The 21,577-nt window shown below is 38.7% G+C and overlaps 1 long non-coding RNA gene across 1 annotated transcript; it reads left to right on the forward strand.

Moving 5' to 3' along the window:
• Positions 1-17,041: 17,041 nt before the first annotated feature.
• Positions 17,042-20,555, forward strand: LOC120357949. Its single transcript, XR_005574947.1, has 3 exons — positions 17,042-18,654; positions 18,739-18,813; positions 20,432-20,555. It is a non-coding gene; the product is annotated as an uncharacterized LOC120357949 (long non-coding RNA).
• Positions 20,556-21,577: the final 1,022 nt, after the last annotated feature.

Consider the following 21,577-nt stretch of genomic DNA (forward strand, 5'->3'; position numbering starts at 1 on the left):
TGATTTAGACTACAAGATCTGGAGACAGTGGTGCTTGTAACATTTGATTTTCACGTTTTTTTTTATTTCAGATATGTCGACGATATTGCTTTAGCGATACTTTCTGACAAAGTAAATTTAATTTTAGAATCTTTTAACTTTTTTCATCCTTGTCTACAATTCACGATTAAAATAGGAAACAAAATGCTTAACTTTTTAGACACCACCATAATTCTGAACAAGGGTGTTGTTGAATTCGATTGGTATCACAAACCAATGTTCTCAGATCGGTATCTAAACTTTAACTCCTGGTACCCTGTCTCACAGAAACGTAGTGTCGTTATGGTCCTGGTCGCGCCTTTCTTTTGTCTCATCCAAAATTTCACGAGAAAAACTTGGAACTTATAGTTAATATTCTTTTAGAAAACGACTATTCTTTGGATTTTATTTTTGATGTTATCCGTGAACGACTGAGATGCCTTTTCTCAAAAAAATCTAAAAAACAAATATCCGACACCTCAGATGTAGGTAAAAAAATCACTTGGTTTACAGTTCCTTATTTTCCTTTAATTTCCGACAGATTTAATAACATTTTTATAAATCTAAACATTAAAACTGACTTTTACAGTTTCAACAAGGTGTGCAATTTCATCCAAGTTCAAAAAAACCCCTTTCCAACTTCTTCTCATAGAAATGTCGTGTATAAAGTTTCTTGTCGCGACTGCGATGCATTTTATGTCGGGCAAACAGGCAAGCAGTTGAAAACGCGCATTTCTGAACATCGAAACCACATTCGTAGAGATACCTCTACTAATTCTGTTATCACAGATCACAGAATACAATCTGGTCACGATTTTAATTAGGACGATGTCCGAATTCTTGACCATGAGAGATTATTTCATAAGCAATTCATTTCAGAAATGCTACACATTAATCGACAAAAAATGGCCTCAACCTCCAGTTCGATACTAAATGTCTGCACCACGCTTTTTATCGATCATCAACGATTTATAATTTGTTTTGCCCATCTCATGTACCCTTATTCTATATATGTTTATATTAGTTCATAACCGAACAGACCTGTATCATCTGCTTGGCTCAGTGCTTTTTTAACCTCCGTACTTGATGGCACTTATCATAACTGTTTCTGCAACGTCTTATTTATTTAAGTTAAATTCTGAGCGCCTCTTGATGCTGTGACTTCTTTTATTCGTACATCATTTAAAATTTTTTGACTACGTCTGTTTTTAAAATGAGTTTCTTCTCTCTTTTTTTTATTGTTTTTAATATTCAGGCTCTTTTCATTTTTATTCTTAGTGCGAGCATGTATACATCTTTCAAGCTGAATAACTCGCAATTCATGTTACTTTTCTATGAGGAAGACCTCAACCTCACTACAGGCGAAAACTAATCTAACAATGCTAAGGCTTCTTAATGTATTTGCACTAAAGATGGCTTCAAATTAGAACCAAACGTTCGTATTTGTTATAAGTAATTAAATTTGATGTGAAAGTCATAACTGTTTGTTGACTTCGTTTGCGCACTGTTTACCGCGCTCGACTCGTATTTGCCGCTTTTATTTACTTTATATTTATGCTTGCATGAATCTCATATTTTATAAATGAATTTGTTTGTAATTGTTTTTGTACTTCTTAAATTAGTATATATTAGAAATAACAGAGTGTCATGGGTAAATCTTCATTCTTCATCTACATTCTTTTGCCGCCCAATTAAATTTATATTTATGGAAAAAAATGAGAAATTAGTAAAAGAACAAGAATCTCTTATAACTGCCAAAATTGAAAATCTTTCCCCTTACATAATTAATTGGAACGATAATAATGTGCAAATTGATTTTCAGTTATATTAGGAGTACAAATTGAAAAACGCCGTTTTTTGTCAAAATTTGAGGATTGATTGTTGAAAAATGGTTACATACTTATTCTTGAAAGTATTGTCCATCGCTGGCCACTACTTTCTCCCACCTTTCGGGCAGCATACGAATCCCGCGTCGAAAAAACTGTTCGTCTTTTGCGGCGATCCACGCTTCGACCCAGTTTTTGGCCTCTTCGTAATAATGGAAGTGCTGCTCAGCCAGGCCATGCGCCATTGATCGGAACAAGTGGTAATCTGAAGGGGCGATGTCAGGAGAATACGGCGGATGAGGTAAGACGTCCCATTTCAATGTTTCCAGATAGGTTTTAACGACCTGAGCAACATGTGGCCGAGCGTTGTCGTGCAGCAACATCACTTTTTCGTGTCTTTGCTCGTATTGTGGCCGTTTTTCCTGCAATGCTCGGCTCAAACGCATTAGTTGTGTTCGGTAGTGAGCTCCTGTGATGGTTTCACCCGGTTGCAACAGCTCATAATAAATCACGCCGAGCTGGTCCCACCAAATACACAGCATGAGCTTCGAGCCATGGATGTTTGGCTTGGCCGTCGATGTTGATGCATGGCCGCGGTAGCCCCACGATTTTTTTCGCTTTGGATTATCATAATGGATCCACTTTTCATCGCCGGTTACAATACGATGCAGAAAACCCTTTCGTTTTTGTCGTTGGAGCAGCTGTTCGCACGCGAAAAAACGCCGTTCGACGTCTCTCGGCTTTAATTCGTATGACACCCAGTGTCCATGCTTTTGGATCATTCCCATGGTTTTCAAACGATGTGAAATAGCTTGTTGAGTCACGCCCAATGAATCTGCAAGCTTCTGTTGCGTTTAAGATGAATCTTCATTCAGTAATGTTTCCAATTGTGCGTCTTCAAACTTTTTCTCCTGTCCGGGACGCTCCTTGTCTTCTACGCCGAAATCACCACTTTTGAAGCGTTGGAACCATTCTCGACACGTTCTTTCACTAATGGATGCCTCACCATAAGTTTTTACAATCATTCGACGCGCCTCAGCCGCAGATTTTTTCGAATTGAAGGCAAAAAGCAAAACTTCCCGCAAATGACGCTTATTGGGCACAAATTTCGACATTTTCGATCAGAAAAAAATATATAACGCCGATAAAAATTCACAACTGCAATGATAAGGAATTGTTGCCAGATGCCCAACCTTACATTTAAAATTTTTGATCTAACGTTTGGCGCCAGCATTTACCACTGGCGCCATCTACTGGAAAACGGCGGTTTTCAATTTGTACTCCTAATATTTTACTATGCTAGACGGTAATGTCAGTAATATTTTATCCAATACTAATGCGATTTCTAAATGTTTTATATGTGGAGCAACTCCTAAAGAAATGAACTCAATGAGAGTTACTGAGAAACTTCCAAATACTGACAATTTTCGTTTTGGCTTATCTATGCTACATTGTTGGATTATATTCTTCGAATGTCTCCTACACATTTTTTATAGACTTTCATTCAAGAAATATCAAGTAAGAGGTGAAGAGTACAAAAAATTTTTGAATATACAAAGAAGTACAAGAAAATTTTAAATCTCGCTTAGGTCTTATTGTAAATAAGCCAAAACCAGAATACAGTACGAGCAATGATGGTAACACTGCACGGAGGTTTTTCAGTATCTCAGAAATTAATTCTTATATTACTGGCATCGATAAAAGTTTAAAATAAACAAATTTTATTTAATTTTAAGAGTGTTATCTAGTGGTAAGGTAATAACTACAATTAAATTTAAAATACTTTTGCAAGATACTTTAGAATTGTATTTAGTGTGGGTTAGCGTATGGCATCAGAAGGTTCCACAAATGAACACACGCTCTATGTTCACGTGTTCTTTAATAAAATTCTACTTGGTATAAGTGTAATTGCGTAAGTGTGTAATCTATGCAACGGGGACGACGGCGACACTCCTGAACCACAGTACGAGGTGTGTTCAAAAAGTATCGCGAATTTTGAATTTTCGCGGGTTACGTATATTCGAATTTCGATCTTTTTGTGGCGTTATGTTGGTACTCATGTCTCTCACTTATGCCGACAAGCTCGGCCATTTTGAATGTTCACTTAATTGTTGACAGCTGCTTTGCTTGCACGTGTTTTGGATCGTCTTCGATTTTTACCTATTCAAAAAAATGGATCAAAGAACCTGTATCAAATTTTGTGTGAAAAACGAAATTAAGTGCACGGATGCATTCCGAATGTTGACTGTGGCATACGGAGAAGCTACCTTGGACCGAAGCAACGTTTATCGGTGGTACAAAATGTTCTCAGAAGGCCGAGAAGATGTGAACGACGAAGAGCGTGCCGGACGCCCGAGCACTTCAACAACAGACGAAAAAATTAATGAAGTGGAGAAAATGGTATTGGCCAATCGTCGAATCACCGTTAGAGAAGTTGCTGAGGACCTAAACATATCGATTGGCTCGTGCCATTCGATTTTTATCAATGATTTGGGCATGAGACGGGTCGCCGCGAAATTCGTACCAAAATTGCTCAATTGCGACCAAAAACAGCATCGCATGAACATTGCTAATGAGATGTTGGACTCTGTCCGCGACGACCCAAATTTGCTCCAGAGGGTCATAACTGGTGACGAATCGTGGGTTTATGGTTATGACGTGGAAACCAAAGCTCAATCATCTCAATGGAAGCTGCCGCACGAACCAAGACCGAAAAAAGCGCGCCAAGTTCGGTCGAATGTGAAAGTTTTGCTGACAGTTTTCTTCGATTGCAGGGGCGTGGTGCATCATGAGTTCTTGCCACAGGGTAGAACGGTCAATAAGGAATATTACCTGCAAGTTATGCGCAATTTGCGCGAAGCAATCCGCCAGAAACGCCCGGATTTGTGGAAGAACAAAAATTGGCTTTTGCACCACGATAACGCCCCTGCTCACACATCGTTGCTTGTGCGCGACTTTTTGGCCAAAAACAACACACTAATGATGCCGCAGCCACCGTATTCCCCAGATCTGGCCCCCTGTGACTTTTTCTTGTTCCCTAAACTGAAGAGGCCCATGAAAGGACGACGTTACGCTACGCTTGACGAGATAAAGACGGCATCGAAGGAGGAGCTGAACAAGATAAAAAAAAATGATTTTTTGAAGTGCTTCGAAGATTGGAAAAACCGTTGGCACAAGTGTGTAATATCTCATGGGGATTACTTTGAAGGGGACAAAATAGATATTCATGAATAAATAAATAATTTTTGAAAAAACACAAAATTCGCGATACTTTTTGAACACACCTCGTATAAGAAAGAACAGTAGGTTAACTCCGGCATAAAGCACGGCGAAAGTTGTCCTTCGCGCATGACCAAATCGCACAATCAGCAATATGGCGGTTAAGTTCTGATTGGATGATTCCAGCATATGGCAGCATTAACCCGACTCAGGTTAAGTTAAACCATTGCGCTCGCAAACGCTATTGGATCTACGCACACCCAGCAACATGGCGATTTTGTAGTCATCATATCAAAGGTGCCGACACCGAGTCGCCTACTGTTCTTTCTTATACTGTGCCTGAACTTTGACGGAGTGCCTGCGATAGACGTAGGCGACGTCTAAGTGTCCCAGGATGTAGTCGGAGCGGACGGCGATGTATGGGCCTCTTGACTCTTCGCGCAGACTGCGGTGAACCGGCGCCAAGGGTCGTCGGGGCAGATGCAGCTCGGACAATCCAGATGCGGGTATCGACCCGGGACGGTCCCGTCGAAGACGTCGACGAGGCAGTTTGACGTGCCATGAAGCTCTTTGACCAAAATACTGAGAGCTCTGAAAGGAGCGTACCTCAGGTTACACCAAGGTAGAGAGCCCGGAAAGGAGCGCATCTCTAGATACATCAAGATAAAGGGCCCGGTACGAAACGCACCTCTGGTTACACCAAGGTAAAGAACTCGGAAAAGAGTACACCTCTAGTGACGATTCTCGTGATCGAAGGGCCCAGCCTCGATCGGAGGATGCGTGATTAACGGGTTGCGGTCGCGTGTTATATGCGCTCGGTGGTTGGATTTGACTTCCGAGAAAGCAGCCGCCTAGCGGCAGCGCCTGAACTAGCGCCGGCGCTCGCGCCCACGCTGGCGCCCGCAGCTTACCTCCGCGCTCGCGCGCGCGCGCATATTGGTGGCAGATTTTCGTATGCCACATTTAGCTTTATACAGTTCGTACTATATGTTTAGTAGCGTGCATAAAATATTAATACATGGGTGAAATGTAATAGATTATTTTGATCTACCCATAGAACTCCTTTTAGAGGTTTTGAAGGCCAGACATAAGGAAATCCGAAAACATTGTTTACATCACACTCGTAAGACAAATAGAGAGGATACAAATAAAGACCTTATGAATATTCTTTTGCTTACTTCAGACCCTCTAATTTCAAATCGTAGAAGAAATACTTCAAAAAAATTTTTAAATCTTCAAATATTCAAAATTATCTAATTAATATAGATTCACCAAGCACATCAAGTGATATACCTGATGGGTTACATGACTTACATTTGAGCGATACCAATTTTGATAGTGAATAATAATAATAATTTATAATAATTATATGTTTTTGTATTTAGTTGTCATATTTAGATTTCTTATTTTTGTTTTGTATAATATCATTTATAATTACTTGTTACTTTCAATTTTAACTTTGTTATAATTATTTGTTAACTTCAAACATTAATTTAAATTATTGTTAATCTTGAAAATATACTTATTTTACAATTTATACACAATTTTTATTTTTGTCCCAATAAAACCAATTTGGCCGCATTGTGCGCTGTGCAAATTCAAACAACGATGCGCCACCTATCCCGCCGTGCGCCGTTACTTACGATCTAGGCGCGATGGCGCGGCGTCACCGCACATTAGGTCAAACATTTTATTTTATAACTCGATAATTATAGCGAATATCGCAAAATGGTATAAGACTTTTTTGTCCCCTTTCATCTCCTTTATGTTCTCAAAGCGGTAGGTTCCCTAGCTCCCGGACACCCTATATATACAGGGTGTTTCAGACCACCCGTACACCCCTTTTCTCTTCGCAGGATTAGGACCAATCAAAAATATGTTCAGACGAAAGTTGTAGAGTTTCAAAAGATCTATTCAATGATCTTATCAGTTTGACCTTGGATGGCGTCGCCAAGGTCAGATCGAAATCACATTAAGTTTTTTAAATGAAACACCCTATTTTTGATTCCAGAATCTAATAGCTGGTGTCAAGATCTTTCCAAAACACTACAAGAAAGTTTATTTTCGTTGACTACTTTCCGAGTTGTGCGGCTTGAAAGTTACACTACCGCCAACACCATGTAAATAACAATATAAAATCACGCGTTACGCAGAAAGCCGTGCAGCCGACACAAAGAAAGTAAACACGCGAGCCGGGCCAACAAAAACAGATCATGAAAAATCGTGAAAGTTAGCTGTCGCGACCGTAGATAGTCACATACATATGTATGTCATAATATTATGTAATTACATTATTACTTTAACGGTAGCACACGAGCAATAACGAGCGCGGCTTTCTGCGTAACGATGTCTAACTCGTGATTTTATACATATTGTTATTTGCATAGGATGTAGTAGAGATGTATTCACCACAACGCTATTGTGACTCAACTCAACACGAGTGACAATAACTCTCTCAAACTTGTCACCTACGTCTTCAATAACCGTCATATCAGTATCAATCGCGCAACAAAAATCCGACCCTCTTTATTAGTCTAGGTTTATTTAGCCATGTCCTATTCCAATGAAGAAGCATATGATATGCTGCTAATTTTAGGTGAGTGTCGAGGTACATTCATTGCAGCGGAAAGATTGTGGCGGGAACGTTATCCTGATCGGACTCCTCACTCGCGAAATGTTTTTTCACGTTTGGCTAAACGAATCAAAATTAAAGGTATCGTTCAGCCTCAACATAACAAAGGTACACAAATTCGTCGTCCGATTATGGATGAAAGAACAGTGGAAATTCTTGCATCGACAGAATTGAACCCTTATGATTCTTTAAGACGACGAGAACAAGATTCTGGTGTTAGTAAAATCAGTGTTTGGCGCATTCTAAAAAATAACAAATTTCACCCTTACAGAATGTCTGTTCATCAAGCGTTGAATTATAACGATATTAGACAGAGACTTGTATTTTGCAGCTTTATAAGACAGCAACCACTTGATTTCCACTTGAAAATTTTATTTTCTGACGAATGTACACTTAAAAGTGATGGATCTGTTAATACTTGGAACTCTCGTTATTGGGCACAAAATAATCCTCACTGGTTGAGAGAAGTAGATCATCAAACCATTTGGAAAGTCAATGTTTGGTGTGGAATTATTGGAAGTCAAATCATAGGTCCTGTTTTCTTTGACGAAAATCTAAACGGTGATAGATATTCCGCCTTGATAATGACAGATCTTCCTGTCTTACTAGAAAATATTCCTCTGCAATTGCGCCTGAACATGTGGTTCCAACAAGATGCATGTCCGTCTCATACATCGAGAGTTGCTCGTGCGGCATTAAATACTATGTTCCCCGACAAGTGGATAGGCAAATACGGTCCAATCAATTATCCACCCCGATCACCAGATCTCACCGTCCTTGATTATTATTTCTGGGGAAGGATAAAAAACTTGGTCTATCATGAACGTCTGACTACGAGGGATAATATGATTCGTAGAATAAGTGAAGCAATTCGATCCTTACGTGCCGAGGAAATTCTTCGAGCAACCAATGATTTTCAAAATAGAGTTGATGCTTGCATCGCAGAGAATGGTGCTCACTTTGAACATTTAGTCGCTTAACAAAACATACACTCATTCATTCCCGAACGTGAGAGGCAAGGGGACTCACGTGAATCAAGCACCCCAAACGTGAGAGGCAAGGGGACTCACGTGAATCAAGCACCCCAAACGTGAGAGGCAAGGGGACTCACGTGAATCAAGCACCACAAACGTGAGAGGCAAGGGGACTCACGTGAATCAAGCACCCCAATGGGATGAAATTCTGGTCACGTCCACGTCGTTCATTCTGGATAATGCTAAGCACGGGAAAATGCATACAGTCAATCTGGACATGATTGATCATCAAACATAATCAATCCAGTTAATAAACAAAAGCAGAGTACATAAAACTTTGACTCCCCTTTTCCTCCCCCATACACATACGCATGCACGTATGCACACACCCACACACAAGATTAAATCCGACTAAGTAACCACCACATGGTACATCTTGAGTAATGCTGATGCTGGCGGTAGTGTAACTTTCAAGCCGCACAACTCGGAAAGTAGTCAACGAAAATAAACATTCTTATAGTGTTTTGGAAAGGTCTTGACACCAGCTATTAGATTCTGGAATCAAAAATAGGGTGTTCCATTTAAAAAAACTTAATGTGATTACGATCTGACCTTGGCGACGCCATCCAAGGTCAAACTGATAAGATCATTGAATAGATCTTTTGAAACCCAACAACTTTCGTCTGAACATATTTTTGATTGGTCCTAATCCTGCGAAGAGAAAAGGGGTGTACGGGTGGTCTGAAACACCCTGTATAAACTTGTACAATAATTTTTTATTATTTTTTATTATTTTTATTATTTTCTATCGGGATTGACATATATTCTTGATCGATTTTTATCTCTGGTAAATGTAGCGCGATTTCATATTGTTTTGCCGTCTCCCCGTTTCGCGGCTCAACATTACGGCCGCATGCATAAATGAGGTGAAGGGCAAGGGGGATGCTTGCAAATCGCCGGACGGCCGTGTTTCATCAAAAATCGGAGAAGACTCTTCTGTTTCCTTCTGTCTCAAACGTTCTTTTTCTTTTTCCAACTATTCTCTACCGTTTTGAACTGTCTGTTTTTCTCACGTTACAGGTTTAAATACTGATTTTGATTGCCGACCATGCGACAAAAATTTTGTAGTATTGCGTCGAGAGAAACTCGGTTCTTAGTCATCAGTTTTATAACATTTGATATGATTGTAATATTTATTTATATATTTACTGCAGTAGAATCCGTTATTCAGGCATTCTTGAAAAAATGACAAAATACTTTTAGCAGCTATAGTACCGTTATGGAAAAAGAATTGTAAAAGTGGCCTTGTGGTACAGTTGCCATAATACTTCATTATTATACTGAAAGTTTCAGGTTCGATTCCTCAGAACGAGAATTTCTTTTTTTTGTTGTAAAATGTAGTATTTAAAAAGAAATTCAGAAATTCAAAGATGCTCTTCTACAAACAAATTAACTTGAAATTAGGCACAAAACATATATAAAAATTATAAAACTTTTTTGATGTTCTTAAAATACTTATTGTAAGTTTTCATGGCAAATATATCTTTTGTGTTCCTGAAAAAATTTAATTCAATTGATAACAGAAGAGCATTTTTAAACTTTCTAATATATTTTTTTAAATCGTTATATATATAATTTGAAAATCAGTTTTAATTATTTAATGCAGGCATGGCCCACAAACTATAGCTCGAGCTTCTCCGCTTCCCCTTCCACATGCGCGAGTCACATACTGTAGCATAGTAGGGACCGAGAGCGGTCGTATGGAGGGGATAGGTGGATTGCGGAGTCAGAAGGAAAGACGGGAAGAAGCAACCGTGTGAAGAGGGAGCATGTTCTCCTCCTTGCATGCTTCGTGTGCGCCCACGGGGCCATGCCTGATTTAATGCTAAGTACGTTATTATACAAAAATATAAGGAAGTTTAAAAATGCTCTTCTAATTGAATTAAATTGTCTCGAGTACACAAAAGATATATTTGCCATGAAAATTTACATTGAGTGTTTTAAGAACGTCAAAAAAGTGTTACAATTTTTATATACGTTTTGTGCTCAATTTTAAGTTAATTTAATTGTAGAAGAGCATTTTCAAATTTCTGGATTTTTTTAAATACTCCATTTTACAAAAAAAAAAAAACATTCTCGTCCTGAAGAATCGAACCTGGTACCTTCAGCATAATATTCAAGTATTATAGCCGTTGTGCCATGGAATAGATTTACAATTCTTCTAATGCAATGTAAAAATAAACTATAGCTGCTGAAAGTATTTTATCAAGAATGCTTGAATAACTTTTTCTACAGTAATAAATGTATTAATAAATATTACAATCATATCAAATTTTATAAAATCGATAACTAGAAACCGAGTTTCTTTTGTTAATGCAATACTGCATAATTTTCGTTGCATGGTCAGCAAATCGAAATCAAAAATTATGTATTTACAGCTGCAACAAGAAAAAAGCAGACAACTTGAAACGTTGGAAGATAGTTGGAGAGAGAAAAGAAACGCTTGAGAGGAAAGGAAGTAAAAAAATCTTCTCCGTCTCAACAGTGAGCATACATTTAGCAGCCAAGGCGACGAGCTCTATTGTCTTCTTTTTTCTCAAGCGGTCTGTCTCGACCTATCCTCTTTTGTCTCGAGCATTTTCGCTTTTTCTCATTACAAGACAAGCCGGCAACACTGCACAGCTTAGCTAAATGATTTCAGAATTTCGTCTTGCGGATCCAAGTTTGTGGCGCGCGCGAGCAAGATATTATGTATATATGATTAATTTGAATTGATTGCGCAGGCAAGTAATTGGGAAGATTCTACGAAAGCGGTCGCGTTAGCTTCGAGTTTGCGGGGAAAAGCGCGTTCAATTTTAGATGGAATAACGGAATTAAAAAATTGTAGTTATGGAGAAATTAAATCAAAGCTTGAATTACGTTTTGGAGAATATCATTTGTCTCAAACTTTTTACGCTTAATTCACGAATCGTAAATAAAAATCTGGAGAAGATTTGGCTTCGTTTGGAGCGGAATTAGAACGACTTGCGCGTTTAGCTTACCCCAAGTGTCCTTAGAAAGTGCGCGACAAGATTGCTTATGCTCAATTTATTATCGCAATCTCTGATGGATTTTTGAGACGCACTTTCCAACTTGAAGGACTTCCTTGCATTGTGCAATTGAGAGGGCGAAAGCAAGTAAAACTATTCAAGAAAACAGTTTTTCTCAAAAAGGGGAAAATAAAGAAGTAGAGAATGTTTCAGTTTGGGTTTTGTATAATAATTTAAAATAGAAGATGTGGGAGAGAGTTACGGTTTCAGATTTAGGATTTCTTCTTTTCGAAATTGAAATTTCGTCTCAGGGGGGGGGAGGAAGACGTTCTCTCATTTCTTTTTCTTTCTGGAAAACATTGGATTGGGAATTACACGGGCGACGCTCGGTAACCCGTGGCAGAAGCCCGGGGTAAAGCAGGAAGTCGTCGTGCTTCTCTGAAAGTCCACGCCTTGTGGGACGGGTTCGAAGAATCGTTCTTTCTTCGAAAACTGAGAATGAGTTTTGATTCTTTTTTTAGAATTTCTTGGATTGGCACAAGGGAATGAATTCTCAACAAACTGTGTTCAGTTTTCCAAAGCAGAAGCCCGGGTGAGAACAAAAAATTGTCTTTTTTGTTTGATTTTACTCGAGACGACACTCGGTAACCTGTGGCAGGAGCCTAGGATAGAGCAGAAGGTCATCGAGCGGATTGTGATTGCAGACACGGACGACGGTCGGTATCCTGTGGCAAGAACCCAGGGTAGAGCAGTGGGTCGTCATTTTGGTCTGAATCGCGGAGGACGATGCTCGGTTACCCGTGGCAAAAGCTGGGAATGGAACGGAAGAATCTAAGATTTCTTATTCTCCTAGAAAGGTGTTGGTTTGGGAGTGACGCTGGTGACGCTCGGTAACTCGTGGTAGGAGCCCGGGGTAGAGCAGGAAGTCGTCAAGCTTCCCTAGAAATCCTTGTCTTGTGAGATGAGTTCTAAAGATTGTTCTTTTGTCAGGAGCTGAGAGTAAATTTTGATTCTTTTTCTTCTGAATTGTAGAAGACGGCGCTCGGTAACCTGAGGCAAGAGAACAGGGTAGAGCAGAAAGTCGTCAGATTTAAGTCTTTTGCGGGAAAATTTTATCTTAGAATTTTGTTTAAGATGTAGGGGGAAAAAATTATTGATTTTAAAGTTTTTCTTTGCAAGGTTTTGTTATTTAGAATTGAATACTCGTCGAATTTTGTTTTTCGTTTCAGTTCTAAGGATCTTTTGAAATAACGTTTTTTGTATGGAGGATCACTATAGTACTTCTTTTAAAGAAGACTGCTTCGCCCCGGGTTTTTAAGCCGTGGTTTTCCCCGTGGGACTAAGAGTAAATGCCGAGGCAGGAGCTTGGTGAGTCTTTCGACGTTGGGTCCACGGTAAATACCCCCACCTTGCTCGAAGTTTTTGAAGAAAGAAAATTCCTCAAAAATCAGTTTTTTGAAGAAAATTTCTCTTAAAGGGGCGTCTACAATACAGTCATTAAGATGTTACGACTCTGCGACGGACCAATCAAAGAACAAAAAATCATATATTCTTTTCTTTGATTGGCCCGTCGCAACGTCGCAACATCGTAACGACTGTATTGTAGACGACACTTAAGAGGCTATTCTTTGAGAAAGGAGGATTTCTTCAATAAGCAAAAATTCCAGTAGTGTCGTTTGGATTCGAGGAAAAATGGATCAGAATCTTATGAACAGTAACACTCAGATGAGTCCTGAAGACGACAAGAAGTCTGATAGCATTTAAGAGAAAATAGTTGTCGGGACAACAACTTTTAAAGGGAGGGGGGGGGCAGTGTTCGGCGGGTCCCGATAGCGCACACAAACCACTCACAATGGCAGATGCCTAGAGATTTTCCGTAGGTTGGGTTAGATAAGTCAAGATGATTAGTTGGTGGGCTATCGGGATGTGCGCTATTGAAACCCTCCCGGCAGTGTTGTGCCCGTTCAGCCGAGCTTGAGAAGCTAGCCGAAGGAAGATCAATCGATTTGATAAAAGAAGCGCGGCCGACTTTTGTTCTGTTTCAGGACACGGAGCTGTCAAGCAATATTTGAATAATTCCGCTACCAATTAATTGTATATAGTTATTTAATTAAAGTCAGTGTTTTTTTTTATAAAAGAGAATGTCTAATTATTTCGTGCTGTGTGTTTGTTCTTCCCTTCGCGAGTGTTTTGTGTGCTTGTCTCGTCGAGCACAACAATATATTAATCCCAATTATGGAAAGTATTCATAATTTCGCCAAATGTCTCACTACTATTATAAGATCTCCCCTTCCTTTTTTGTACAAGTGCTTTGTTAATTGTTCTCAATACTCTCACCTCATTATTGTTTCGGAATTTCCATACTACTGCAACTTTCCTTTCTATGTTAGTCTCTCCACGGATTCTTCTGGAAGAGGGAGTTATCATTCGCGACAACCTCAACTTACCGGCTTGTTTTGAGCGATTGTTCCCCTTATTGTCAAACGAGAGCCGTTCTTTACGGACGGTTCTAAATCCGTAGATCATCCATTTGTGGGCTTTGCGGTAGTGGACATATCACATGACCATGCTTATTGTTACCGTACTTTGAATGAGGTTTTTATATTTACTTGTGAAGCTATGACAATTTTTTCGGCGTTAAGACTTGCTTCCAATTCTCCATCCAAAAGAATATCTATTTTCTCTGATTCTAGAAGTGTTCTGCGTGCCTTTCTTTTGTCTAAAAAGAGCAGGAAAAACTCACCCTATCTAATTCTTAGCATTTTGCATACTGTGACGGCCAATGCTCCGGCCGTCACAACAAGCGCAAGTGGCTAGCAAGCGCGCGCGCGTCGCCGCCGCCGCTGCCGCCGCCGAAGTGGGGCCCAAACAAACAGGTGAATTGAAGCGCCGCCGCGAGGCCTTACTCCGGAGTAAAGTGCAGCCACCGTGCCTACAAATAGGCGTCGCCGCGGTGGATTTTTCAACTCGCAATCCAGCGAATATTTTGTTGGATACGCTGTTCGACTAACCACTCGCGTGGAGAGCTCCCTCGTGCTCTGCCGCTGTTACCCGTACACGGGAAGCCTTTTCGGCGTCCACTGTGTATATCGGTGACTTTTATCAATCGATTTTATCGATCACCTTGGATCCCTGGGATCCGCAGTGTTGTAACTGGTGTTACCAGGAATATCTGGTACAACATCTAAATCCTGGAGTCAGCTTCTTACCTTGAAAGTTGATTTCTATTGAGATTCCGGAGGAATCTGCGAAGGATCCACAACCGCCGAAAACGCCAAAGCGACAAAGTCAGGCCACTCATACTTCGAGGATGCTCAAGGCGACAGCTACACAGACTGATGATTCATCAGTCTTCTTAGATGATTCATCTAAGAAGAAGAAAAAGAAGAAACACAAGGAGAACAGACCGCCGCATTCTCCTCGGCCCCCAACACCGGGGCGTTAAAAGGGCGCAACAACTTGCCCGGCACTTTCGGTGCCACCTAATCTCGCCATCCTCGTCGGCCTAACGGCAATTTCTCAATCGCCGTGCATGACGACGAACTCCATAGAAGATTAGCGACAGACCGTCCTCTTCGCCGACGATTCTCCGACGAAGGAAAGTCAACGTCCAGCGAAACGGATCATACGAAGAAAAGTAAACGATCAACACGGCGACTGCATCATACACTGACACACATCACACAGAATAACAGTGCTATATTTATAATTCCTGTTTTATTAATTGATGGGATTAAAGGAAGATTAAATTAATTAATCGTATTAATTACGAAACCTTATCATTCCACCACCTTACACATACCCTGAAAGAGTTAAAGCACGGAGGTAAGGACGTCTCTCTAATTTGGGTCCTAGCCCATTCGAACATTGCAGGTAATGAGCGAGTGGATCGTGCGGCGAAGGAGGCTGTTTCAACGAGAATCAATTCCGATCTTCTTCTTTTCCCCTCCAACTTAGGTTCGTCTTGGAGGAACAAACTACGAGGTGTGTTCAAAAAATACCGGGAATTTTCGTTTTTTGAAAAAAATATTTATTTATTCATCTACATTAATGTTGTTGCCTTCAAAATAGTCACCATTAGATATTATGCACTTATGCCAGCGCTTCTTCCAATCCCCGAAACACTTCTCAAACTCGATCTTTGGGATAGCCTTTAGCTCTTTCAGCGATGCGCTTTTAATGTCATCTATGCTTGTAAAACGACTGCCCTTTAAGGTTCTCTTTATTTTTGAAAATAGGAAAAAGTCACACGGAGCCATGTCTGGCGAATATGGAAGCTGGGGCATCATTACAGTATTGTTTTTGGCCAAAAATTCACGAACAAGCAATGAAGTGTGAGCAGGTGCATTATCGTGGTGCAAAAGCCATGAATTGTTTTTCCATAAATTCGGGCGTTTTTTTCGGATCGCTTCACGTAAACGGCGTTGAACTTGTAGGTAGTACTCCTTATTGATCGTTTGACCTCGTGGCAAGAATTCATGATGCACTATGCTATTAAAATCGAAGAACACAGTGAGCATAACCTTCACGTTCGACCGCACTTGTCGAGCCTTTTTCGGTCTTGGCGAGCCAGAATGTCTCCACTGGGACGATTGAGCCTTAGTTTCAACGTCATATCCGTAAACCCATGTTTCGTCACCTGTTATAACACGTTTCAGTAATTGTGCATCGTCATTGACTTCATTTAATGACTCCTGAGCAACTTCCATTCGCCGCTGTTTTTGTTCAAAATTCAACAACTTTGGAACAAATTTTGCTGCCACGCGTTTCATACCCAAAACATTCGAAAAAATGTCATGGCATAAGCCAATTAATATACCAATATCATCAGCGACTTCTCTGATTGTGATTCGGCGATTGTTCATAACCATTTCTTTCACTTTTTCGACGTTTTCATCGGTTCTTGATGTGCTGGGGCGTCCTTGGCGTTCGTCATCTTCAACGTCTTCACGGCCATCTTGGAAACGATTATACTATTCGTAAACTCTTGTTTTACTCATAGCAGACTCACCATAGGCCTTTTTTGACATTTCACACACTTTGTTACACTTTATGTTATTTTTTACGTAAAATTTGATACAAATTCTTTGATCCATTTTTTTTCAGAAACGAAAATTGCCGAGCTCATAAAAACACGTGTAACCTTAGCGGCTGCCACAGACAAAGTAAACAATGAATACAGCTCAACATTTCAGCATACTTCAGGGGCATGTATACCAACATAAACAAAAAAAAATTTGACTGTCGAACTCTCCAAACCCGCGAAATTTAAAAATTCCCATTACTTTTTTAACACACCTCGTATATTGCAATTTATTTGATTGGACCGAGAATCAAGAGTAAACAAAGGGCTTGTATTTCTTTGAGCGTTTTCCAGTGAGAAATCGCAAACCATGGTTTAACAATTTTAAATTTAAGCGGAAAAACATTGTATCTATCAATAGATTAAATCTGGTCATACTACATTGGCGGAATGTCTGTTTAAACATAACGTCGTTGATTCACCGTTGTGCAAATTTGATAACATTCAGTCTCTGAATCACATTTTTTGGCAATGTGAATTGCTTAACAACCAAAGAAAAAAACTTCTCCCCACTCTACATGCCCATAATTTAGTGGGTCCTTTTTGCGTGAAATAATTTTTACATACTATGGTTCCAAACATTATTTCTGCGTTAGCTGCTTTTATTGATACCATTCCGATCAGGATATAACGTGATGTCGTTCGCGTCTGCTTATACCTACTTCTTTCCCCTGTAGTATCTATGATCCTTGAACTCCGACCTCAACTTATCTAATAACTGTGTGATTTTTTATTATTATTATTGGAAACCTTCCTATTTTATATACTCATTTTATTCCCCACTTAGACTAAATTTACTCGAATTTTTTCAGATTTTCAAATGTAATTTTTTTTTCTCTAGCTGTCTCAAGGAAATTTTATGTATGTATTAAGTCTGTTCTAACTAACGATATGTTCATAATCATTGCACTGTTCATTTTTATTTTGTTCTAAATATAATTCATGTTTATTGATTATGTTAGGATTTAGCGTATCCTCTCCACTTAAGATACCTGAACTGATCTCTTAGTTGATCAGGAGTGATATTCTTGATTACGTCTTTGTACAACGACTAGTTAATGTAATGGCGGTGTTTGTATAATACTATACAATGTTACTTCTTATAAGTGTTTTATACTGCTTTAGGATTAATTAACTGTAATCACATAAGTTCGAAATCCTTCGTCTTTAAGTTTTTTTTTCATGATTTCTCCTACTTCGAATTTCTTGTCAATGTATTATATTCTTATTTTTACATAAGCTCTATTTTATACTGTAATATTATATTATTGCTGTTTTGTTTTCCAAAACTGTGTTTGGCGGATATGTTTGAAGTTATCACATGCGTTTAAAATCTTCGGCTGCTCTTTTATATTAGAATTTGATTTTATATATATATATATATATTCTCTATAGTTACCAATGTTACTATTGTAGCCAGTTCAGAATTACGTTTGTATTGGCTAGATGGCTCTGCTAGGCCTTACCCTTTTTTTCTAATAAACATCAACACGGCAAAAAATAGTCGCCGTGAAATGTCCACGTGCGCTTCCTCAGATGATGTCACCTATACCATAATTAGTATCGCGAGGTTGCATCACTACTTCCAAGATGCGGTTGTTATCGGAAATTTAAGCCGCATGGTAGGATAAAAAATTGCATAGAGGTGGTCTCAATTTACTATGAGAACAATGAAATGTCAGCATATTGAAGATAAATCACGTACATTTGATTGTAAAGTAAATGGGCTCTGCTTGCATCAATCAGTCAGTCAGTCAGTCTGTCAATCAGTCAGCCAGTCTTGTCAGTCCGTAATAGCAAGGCTTGAATCATTTAAAAAAATGTCATTTGAACAACTTCGGCGACTTCTCAACCTGGATATCCCGCTAACGCAGTAAGTATACTATGTATATACATCTATTAAAGTGTGTGTTCTATATTGTATGTAAAGTAGAGTGATATTATTTTCTTTTTTCAGCATCTAATAGTGCATGACAACCATCAATTTGAAGAAGGACATATGGTGTCTTTACGTATAGTTGGTCCGGTCGAGGTAAATTATTATATCATATTATATTATATTAAATTACATTATATATTATATTACATTATACAGGGTGCGAGAAAAGTTCCGGGACGGCGAAATATCTCGAAAACTAAGCATTTTAGGAAAAAGTGTTTCAGACAAAAGTTGTAGAGTTTAAAAAGATCTATTTACTGATCTTATCAGTTTGACCTTGGATGGCGTCGCCAAGGTCAGATCGAAATTACATTAACTTTTTTAAATGGAACACCTAACTTTTTATTGCATATTCTTGTAGCTTATCTCGAGACCTTTCCAAAACATTACAAGAAAGTTTATTTTCGTTGAGTACTTTCCGAGTTGTGAGGCTTGAAAGCTACAGTGTACTGTAGTGTGGGTCCAGCCAGTTAAGGCAAGTGTGGCGTGTGTTCGGCCAGTTAAGGCAAGTGTGGCGTGTGTCCGGCCAGTTAAGGCAAGTGTGGCGTGTGTCCGGCCAGTTAAGGCAAGAGTGGCTGGACCCACACTACAGTACACTGTAGCTTTCAAGCCTCACAACTCGGAAAGTACTCAACGAAAATAAACTTTCTTGTAATGTTTTGGAAAGGTCTCGAGATAAGCTACAAGAATATGCAATAAAAAGTTAGGTGTTCCATTTAAAAAAGTTAATGTAATTTCGATCTGACCTTGGCGACGCCATCCAAGGTCAAACTGATAAGATCAGTAAATAGATCTTTTTAAACCCTACAACTTTTGTCTGAAACACTTTTTCCTAAAATGCTTAGTTTTCGAGATATTTCGCCGTCCCGGAACTTTTCTTGCACCCTGTATATTATACAGGGTGAAGAAAAAGTAACAAAACAGCAAAATATCTTGAAAACTAAGCATTTCAGAAAAGTATTTTAGATAAAAGTTGTAGAGTTTCAAAAGATCTATTTACTGATATTATCAGATTGACCTTGGATGGCGTAGCCAAGGTTAGGTCAAAGTTACATTGATTTTCTTTAATGAAATACTCTATTTTTGATTCTAGAATCTAATAGCTGGTGTCATGACCTTTCCAAAACCCTACAAAATTTATTTTTGTTGAGTACTTTCCAAATTGTAGAGCTTGAAAGCTACAATGTACTGTAACTTTCAAGCGTCATAACTCGGAAAGCACTTAAAGAAAAATAACTGATTAAAAATTATAGGGTTAGATTGTGTAATACCATTGTAACTCTATAAATTTCAATTTAAGAAGTTATTTTTCATTAAGTACTTTCCGAATTATAACGCTTGAAAGTTACAGTACACTGTAGCTTTCAAGCTTCACAATTCCGAAAATACTCAATAAAAATAAACTTTCTTGTAGGATTTTGAAAAGGTCTTGACACCAGCTATTAGACTCTGAAATCAAACATAGGGTATTCCATATAAAAAAATTAATATGATTTTGATCTGACCTTGGCAACGCCATCCAAGGTCAATTTGATAATATTAATAAATAAATCTTTTAAAACCCTACAACTTTTATCTGAAACACTTTTTTCTAAAATGCTTAGTTTTCGAGATATTTTGCTGTTCCGGTACTTTCTGTCCCACCCTGTATAACATTATTTATATTACACGTAAGCACACAACTAATCTGTATCTTTTAAACCTGTTTCAGAATATACAGATGAGCGACATAGAAATCGATGGCTTTATTAATATTTGGAAAAAAATTCAGGTGCGATCAATAAGTAACCGTAAATTCAACGATAATATATGGGAGAAGACGGACCGGAATTTATATAACCTTTCAAAAAAAAAATTGTAAAAATTATTTTTGATTATAAATGTATTATTATAGAAATTTAAAAGTTAAAATTATAAGTTTTTTTAATTCTTTATAAAGTGTTTAATTTTAAGATATTAAAATAAATTGTTATAATCTTATGTATGTTGAAAAATAAAATAAAAAAATTAAAATTAAACTTAAAATTAAAATTAAAGTCTTTGACATTATTTTTGTTATATCCCCTTTCTTTAGTTAATAAGGCGTGAGATGCATGTACAAGCAAAAGCATGCGAAAGCGTAGGGAAGGGAGGGAAGCGTAGGAGAGCACACAAAAGTTGGGTAAGCGAGACATTGCGGCGTTAGGTCTCCTCCACTCCATGTCGCAAAACGTACACCTCCACTACTACAGACCGCGAACACGCGTGCGATTGAGAACGTTAAGGCTTAAGCAAAATGGTTGACTTATAATTTTAAAATAAGTTTTACGACTTAAATCTTTGTCTTTAATAACGCACAGTAACTGTCTTGTGTCTTAAGTCTTAAGTTACGAACAAAATCTCTTTTTAGTTAAGATTTGAGATACAAGACAGTTATTGTGCGTTACTAAAGACAAAGACTGTTCTGTTTCTTTGCATTCTTGTTGCTAAGTGCAACCGAGTATTCAATCGAAGTTTGGCATGGCTACTTTGGAGACACTTGTTAAACAGCAAACGGAGGCCGGCTATATCTCTCGTATGTGGACAAATATGCAGAAACTCGGCCAAGCAAAGATCAATCAGCACGAAATTAAATCGCGTTTAACGCGGCTTGACAATTATTGGGAGCAGTTTCAAGAGCGACACTTTGAGCTAATCGCTCTCGAGGGTTTTGAGGCAAGCGCGTAATAAAAACGATGTCTTTATCACCACTGAAGAAAGTTATTTCTCCGTGCGAGCTCAGTTTTTGACAGCATTATCTAAAAAACAACCGGCGGAGCGGAAGACCAATGAATCGGAAGCTGGTACGTAGCCACTTCTAAAACAACTGCATCTTCCG

Source organism: Solenopsis invicta, chromosome 5 (assembly GCF_016802725.1).
Source record: "Solenopsis invicta isolate M01_SB chromosome 5, UNIL_Sinv_3.0, whole genome shotgun sequence".
Classification (NCBI taxonomy): domain Eukaryota; kingdom Metazoa; phylum Arthropoda; class Insecta; order Hymenoptera; family Formicidae; genus Solenopsis; species Solenopsis invicta.